The following is an 8,522-nucleotide window of genomic DNA, read 5'->3' on the forward strand; positions in this document are numbered from 1 at the left end:
GGATGCGGCGGCTCTTGACGCTGAGTCAAAAACGCACTAGAATGGACAAGTTGGAACAATGTTTTGCCCGTTTTAGAAGAAACGAACAAGATTTTTTGCGCCGTTCTACGACTACAGGCAAAATATCCGTCAAAGCAGTGGAAACATGCTGATTCTCTGCCACCAAAGAAAGCAAAGACAATTCCTTCGGCAGGAAAGGTTATGGCATCCGTGTTCTGGGATGCGAAGGAGATTCTGTTTGTAGATAACCTCCCCACTGGGCAAACAATTACTGTAGAATCTATACTAACCTCCTAGTCAAATTGCAACAACAGCTACGCCAAAAAAGAACAGTTTTAGGAAGGAAGGAAATCATCTAACATCAAGACAATGCGTGCCCGCACACATGTGCTGTCGCAATGGCAAAATTACACGAACTAATTCACCTGATATGGTTCCGTCAGACTTCCATCTCTTCCGAAAACTGAAAATTTGTCTCAGTGGACGAACATTCACTTCAAACGAAGAACTGATAGCCAGAGTTGACAACTATTGTGCAGGCCTGGAAGAAACTTATTTTCGAGATGTGATCAAGACAATGGAACATCGTAGGACCAAGTGCATTAATCTACAAGGAGACTACATTGAAAAATAAAAAATAAGTTTCAGTGATGAAAGTACTTTTTTCTATTCCGTTCCGAGAACTTTTCAAACCACCCTCCTATAACAGAATAGTGGCTTGCTCATCTACATTCAACTAGATGTTATTTTCAGTGCAAAATGCGCAGCATTGTCCTGTTACGCTAAAGTTTGTACATAATTTTAGTACCGCTGTTACCGGCTCAAGTCGCGGTGGTCTAGCGGCTCTAGGCGCTCAGTCCGGAACCGCGCGACTGCTACGGTCGCAGGTTCGAATCCTGCCTCGGGCATGGATGTGTGTGATGTCCTTAGGTTAGTTAGGTTTAAGTAGTTCTAAGCTCTAGGGGACTGATGACCACAGATGTTAAGTCCCATAGTGCTCATAGCCATTTGAACCATTTTGAACCGGCTCAAGTAAACATCCTCTCCTTCGTTTTCACTTTCATTGTCATCCACGAGAGCAATAGTTTCACGTGAAGATGCAGCTGACTCCTCGTTTACTGTTGAAGCGAATGAACTGCAGCCTATGATATCCGAGTCTGTGTCAGAAAAAGAACGTAACGAATAGCGTCATAAAATATCTTCTACACAGCAAAATTGCTTCAAAAAAACTTGCAGAGCAGTGCACAAAAAATTGTGGCTTCAGGAGTTCCACTTTCCATTACAGTCTGAGGAAATTACCGCCTCCTGTTTTACGCGTTTCAGCCTTGAAGAGTTTTGCCGCCGTTTCTGCTCTAGTTTCTATACATAGTTAGACCTCGTCATGCGAGAATGCTTTGTTGATCCCTTTCTTAATTTTTTCGTAACACAATTTCAGGCTCTTCCAGTTACGATTTGCCGCGATGTTACGAGAATTAAAGTCAACAGCAACTTCTCTCCATACCTTTATCTTTTTTGGCCGCAGTGACTTTAATCTGAGTTTTCTTTTCTTTTTTTTCCCAGTTGTATCTTTGTACTGGTCTAACACAATTTCCGGCAGCTAATCTTGCATGTATTTAGGAAAAGTTTGAGGATCTCTTCCTTTTCCTTTTGCTTGTCTCCACGGTTATAGCTCTACATCTTCTGTGTATCTAGGATGTACGATAAATACAGGGTGTTTCAAAAAGAATATACATATTACAAAGTATTATTTTGTCCAAACTATCGATTGCTGCGTCTTGGCTCAGCTATTGGAGAAACGAATACGTAATCTAGTTTTTATTAATAGCCACTAGATGTCAGTTGTCTTCTGTTTTTCGTCGTAACCGACATATGTTTAAAAAGGTTACTCTGCAGCAGAAATCATTTTATGTTCTCGAGTTTGCGCGACATGCAGTTCCGTGATTACAGTGCAAAGACGTTTCAGCTTGAGGTACCAAATTGATGTATCCGAATGGGCGGAACATTCGCAGATGGTATCGACAGTTTCTAGATACAAGATTTGTATGTAGAGGAAACAGTCCTGGCCACCGTCATGTTCCCGAAGAAAATGTTACACGAATTCAAACTAATTTCCAGAGTAATCCTCCAAAATCAACTCGTCGTGCCAGTCGGGAGTTACAACTGCCTACAACAACAATTTGGCGTGTTTTGAAACGTCGGTTTGTTATGTCGCCGTACAAGTTACAGCCGTTGCAATCTCTGCGTCCTGATGACAAACCCAAAAGTATGACATTGTGTAAACGAGATTCTTTATGCTGTTGACAATGATAACACTTTCGCACAACATACCGTGTTCAGTAATGAAACATTTTTGATGATGTTAGTGGTCAGGTAAACAAACACAATGTTCGAATTTGGGGCCTACAGAACCCACATGCTGCCATTGAACATGTACGAGATTCGCCAAAAGTCAATGTGTTTTGTGCGATATCCCGAGCATCTGTTTACGGCCCATTCTATTCCATATGAACTTTCCAGCACGTCCTCATACAATGAAGACTTGCGTAGGATATGCAAACTTTTAGGGTAAAAGCTTTCTCAGAGATCGAAGTTACGAATTTATAATCGAAATAAAAAATAAATACCCTGAGTCTTATGTCAGTGCTAGTGGCTTGCGATACTGGTGGGTTTAGTGTTGGGTTTAATAGATAACTGTTACTTATTTGACATGAGCACTTTAGTGCATATGTTCTATTATCTCTCTATCCAATGCGAGTGTACATACCTGTAACTTATTTTTGAACTGGAAAAGAATATGCATTATCCACAGTTAACTGTCAGCAGTATGTCGCTATGTTACAAAACTGCTTGCTTTCGAGGCTGCACGAAGACAACTTCATTTTCCAACGGGAGAGGGCACCCCGTCACTGGAGTCGCCAAGTTCGTGGATATCTGAATGAGACTCTGCCGAACCTTTGGATTGGACGTCAAGGAGCTGGCGAGTTAGCATGTGTCACCTGATTTGACACCCTCTGACTTCTTCCTGTGGGGTTTCATTCAAGACCAAGTTTTTGTATGAAGAGTCCCACAGAATCTGGAAGAGTTGAAGAACCGTATTCGTACTCCTATAACATCAGTGACAAACGACATACCCGAGTGTGGAAGGAATTTGAGTATCAATATAATATTGTTCATGTCGCTGATGGAGGGCATATTGAACATCTTTGATTTGAACTTCAAAGGTTCGTAAATATGTGTGTAAAGGTTCATATTCGTATGTCTTAAGGTTTACTAAATATATGCATTCGAAATACGTATATTCTTTTCGAAACTCCCTGTATATGCGGTCGCAGCACAATAATGAAATATTCAAACATGTGTGAAATCTTATGCGACTTAACTGCTAAGGTCATAAGTCCCGAAGCTTACGCACTACTTAACCCAAATTATCCTAAGGACAAACACACACACCCATGTCCGAGGGAGGACTCGAACCTCCGCCGGGACCAGCCACACAATCCATGACTGTAGCGCCTTAGACCGCTTGGCTAATCCCGCGTGGCAGCACAATAATCGTCTCGATAGACGACTTGAGCCGTGTTGCAAAGCGTGTTACGTGCTAGCTTAGATGACACCTGAACCTGCTCCGGTGGATCCAGGTATAGCGTTTACACAGTACACCAGAGTCCAGAAGATGGAACAGTTTCTCATCTGACGTCAGACTCGATCCCCGGCTGGCGCCGCTCACACAGTCCGGCCGAAGTGCAGCCGCGCCGCACCGCGCCGCAACCCGCCTCTCTGCCGCGCAGTGCGGTCCCGGCCGTCAGCCTGCTGCAGTGGGGAGAGCTGGCAACGCCGCCCTGTGACGTCAGCGCCGGCTGCCGCTGCGGCTCTCTGCTGTGTGCGCCGCTCGCCGGCCTCAGTCCTGACAGAGAAGGCAGGCGGGCGGCAGCCAGGGGCGCAGTGGCGTCCGCTGGAACAACCGAGAGAGACAGAGAGGTAAGGCGGCCAGCTGGACTCTGCTGGAATGTCCAAGAGGCCCGCTGTTCGGAGCGCCTTTATCTGGTTTTCTGATTCGCTAACTACTTGAGTCTGTGTGGCTGTTGTTCCATTAAGGCTAGTTTACACTACGGCATTGCGCTGCGATATCATAATACATGACAGAACACACGGCGACACCGGTGTTCACATCTGTAGCTCGTGTTCTAGTGGCTAGCATTGCTACCTCTGCATTACGGGGTCCTAGGTTCGATTACCGGCCGGGTTGGGAATTTTCTCCGATCGGGGCTGGGTGTTCGTATCGTCCTCATCATTTCATGATCATTTATGAAAATGGCGAGATCGGACTAAGTAAAGATTGGCAATTTGTATGGGCGCCGATAACCGCGCATTTTAGCGACCCACAAACCAAACATGATCAGCAACCTGTGTTCACATAAGTTTCATAGTTTTGTGAGTGCCGTAGTCGTGTATAAACTGAAAGTTTCGGCAGCTGCACGAGTTGTGGCGTAGTTAATTAATGCGTCTTTGCGTGAAATCACTGCATGAGAAGAGAAATAAGAAGCGTGTTTCGGTCTGTGAATAAATAAAGAGAAGGCGTCAGCTCTCCGTTGCTCAGCGATCTTGCAGAGGGAAACTGTAATGCAAAACCCTTAAAGTTATCATAGAATGCTACCAGAATACGTTATGTTTCCCCTAAATAGTCAGTACTGCAGTGACGAAGGAAATATATGGTAGTGAGTGAAGCAATCTCGCCAGAAGTGAAATTACAAATCACATTGTGTAGCGTCCAGAACTCTCGTCCTGCTAGAAGGTTCAGATGTAACAGGTGGTGACGTGTTTACATTAACACAACATTAAACTTAGCCTTTCTCGGCACATGCTTCACTGAGTTTCCAAGAAAGCATGTGGCTCAGTGTGTTGTGAGTAATGCATTAGGAATTCGGGTTCCCACTTTCGTGTACATGAAAAACCAATACCTCTGCTGCTAGAAACAGTTGGCAAAATTGTCAGTGCTGCATACGGTGGTTCGTCAGAGAAAAGCAGCTGCTCAGCAGTCTGCACCACCACAGCTAGCAGACAAGGAGCGTCTCGATAACTGAGTTAGGAACAAGGAGGGACATAAACGAAATACTACAATAATCATGGCAACATTGCAAAGTTCCATTACATATCTGAATGAACACTGCTGTGCCTTTTAAGTAAATAAATAATAACGATTTAAGTAACTTTTCCTCCTGTTAACAGTCTCCGTTAAAAAAAAAAAAAATCAGCCAACTTGAAGGGGGTTTAGTTTCGTAGAAGCGAACTGTTCCACAGCAGGATGTTTGCCATGACTGAATTTTTCTTAATTCTTTTGTGTATCCACTCATAATCGAATGATCTCTGCTTTACAGCTCAGACACTTTCAACCTACTCATGCTCAAATCGCATATGACAGTCTCACGTACAACATGGCTGCTTGTTGTTTTAGTAAACACCATTTAATCCCACAAACACCGATGCCTAGCATAGGTATCCAATAAACGAACCATTTCCTCCCTTCCTCAGTTCATACTCCAATTTGACACCCTATCGCCGCACCAAACAGCCAGACTCTCGCCACTACATGCCAAGTTGGCAGAAGCCGAAAATATTTTGTTTCACCAACGATTTGCTCAAACGGTCCCTGCGCATGCGCAGTGCGCGGTAGTGAATTTGCATACAACCCAGTGTCTATGTGTAAATTAGGCTTTAACCAAGAGAAAGTAGCACCACTTCGAGCAAAAGGAAGGGGACTTTACTGTGGTAGATTTACATCTCTAGCCTTTGATAATTTATTGATCGATATTTGTCGCCCGTTATCACGTATCTAATCGCACAAAAACGTGAGTGAGAACAACGTTGTGAACGGAAAACGGCGCCTGCTTCAGGTGGCTGGTGTTCCGATGTGTCAGGTGTCTCCTCCTGCGCAACTGCAGTGCCAGCCGTGCCTCAGTGTGACCCCTTGCGCATAGGACGCTGGTTCGTTGTCAGGACACCACTGTTACTCGTAGACAATTAATAACAGTAATGGAACATCACATAAGCTAAGTTTGTTATTTCAGCTGTAAAAGTGCATAGCTGAGCTGGATTTTGTAAGTATCTTATAATAATGAGTGGTGGGCTGCATGTAATGTGTGTGCACATTCTAGTTACATATTAGAATTGTACACACTTACCTGATTCTCTTGTTTCGATACTGGGTACCCGAAGATGATCAGATGGTGGACCTAAATCGATTGGTCCCAATAAAAACGGGAATACAACTGAGTATTTGACAATGCAATGCTTAAAATTCGTTACATACTTTGTCTTCGAAAATTTTTAAACCAAATTCGTTGTCTTTGCTGATTCTCAGCCAATCGCTACATATAACATTGCCTCTGGCGGCGAAACGGCACTTTCTCTTTATTTCAATACTTTTAAAATTTTGTAGTATGTACGTTGTGAAGGAATGATCTGTGGCATTACTCAATACGTTGGTTAGGTTGAGAGGCGAAAATTACGTTGGGAGTTCGCGATTTCACAATAAGTTTGTGTAATGTTTGTGCATTATGAAAGAGCCTTCTATATACTGTCTTACTTAAGTGTTCAATTGATCATTTTCCACGATATGTCGTAATGGTGGGGAACGAGTCATTGCACATTTACATCACAAATTAATTTCTATAAGATTAAATTCTGAAGATTTCGTAGCCTTTTTACTTTTTAAAAAAATAAAATATACGGACACCAGTTGGTAATTCCTACCTACCTCCTTTTACGCATTACGGTAATAGAAATTATTCTACAGAGTAGGACTTGTAAGGACAAACTTTATCAGTTTGTTATCAAATTTTACTTCGCTATCTGACGTTTCTTGTGACTGCGTAACTGATCAATTGTTTTTGTTACAGCATTGTGCACCCACCTTAATGTGGGGTGGTAATGTTGTTTTAGCTTTTGGTATTGTAATTATGTTGGTCATTGTTCCTTTTGAATTATAGTGGATCATTTACAATAAAGATGATTTAGCAAGACCATTATTCTGCAGGAAATCATTGAATGAAAATGTGCAAAACATATAAACTTACTGGTTTTTGTCCTGGCAAAAGCTGCAATGATTCTAAGTGAAGATGTGGCTGAACTAAGTTTTGGGAGTTGCAAAGTGATTTTCCCAATTTAAGTTCTCATCAGTATGGACCCCTAAGAATTTTGAAATTTCCTCCCTATATATTTTCTCACTATGTTACTCATCCATGCTGGACTACCTCTACATGTGCGAAGCTGATTATCTTCTGTCGCTTGCAGAAAGCCAGCCGTTAATAATTTTGAGGATTTCGTTTACCATTTCTTTTGTTTCCGTATGTGGACTTGGATTGAATACGATACTAGTGTCATCTGTAAAAAGAGCCAATTCTAGATGTTGTATCCTCGATGGTCGATCATTTACATGTATTAGGAATAGTAGGGGAATAAGACTGAACCTTGGGTAACCCCATAAGTGATTTCTTCCCAGTCAGAATTATGTCCCTGGACTACATTGCTTGAGTGACTAAGTACAGCTTTCTACATTCTTTTGCTTAGGTATATTATCCATTGGTTGCGTATACCATCAGTCCCATAAGACTTAAATTTATCTAGGAGAATACTGTGATCCACGCAGTCAAATTCCATAGAAGGATCGCAGAAAATACGAATTGGCGCTGTTTTATTATTTAATGCTTGTAAAATCTAGTGAGTGAACGTGTAAATGGCATTCTCAGTAAAGGAGCTCGGTTGAAACCCAAACTGTGATTTTGTAAGGATACTATTGTCACTAGGGTGAGATAATATCTTAGAATACATCTTCTCAAAAATTTTGGAGAATTTCAGCCGTGAAACAGGTTGGTAGTTACTGACATCTGTCATATTATCCTCCGCCAACAGAGGTTTTACAACTGGACATTTCAGTGGCTCGAAGAAATGGCCTGGAGTTGGTGATGTATTACATATTTCATATAAGACTGCGTTTATTAAATGGGAAAAAATTTTAGTATTCTGTTGGAAATACCATGAAAATCAAGAGTTTTATTTTTGAGACGATGTGTAATTTTATTGATTTCAAAAGGCGAAGTTTGGATACATTCATATGATTGAATTTTTTCGAAGCTACGTTTTCGAGATACTGCTGTGATTTTGGTCTTTAACTGTCTGTCCCTACCCGTTTCTGTTATATATAAGATATTAAATGCATTTGCTACCTGTGACTCATCACTTATAGCCCTTCCATTCAGTTAAATAGTGATGTCTTTTATGGCTTGTTATCCTGTCTCTCACTTCACTAAATTCCATATAGTCTTGGGTCTGGTGTCAGGAATCCTAATTTCTACCATTATGTACATGCTCTTTGATTTTTAATAACCTTACTTAGTAATTTTAAGTATCTTCAGAGTGTGCAACTATTCAGGATTCCTACTTGTTCTTGCAAAAAGATAAATTTCCCTTTCCTTTCAAAAGATACTTTGATCGCCGTAGTGATCCTGGGTTTTTTACATGGATGT

Source organism: Schistocerca cancellata, chromosome 11 (genome assembly GCF_023864275.1).
Source record: "Schistocerca cancellata isolate TAMUIC-IGC-003103 chromosome 11, iqSchCanc2.1, whole genome shotgun sequence".
NCBI lineage: Eukaryota > Metazoa > Arthropoda > Insecta > Orthoptera > Acrididae > Schistocerca > Schistocerca cancellata.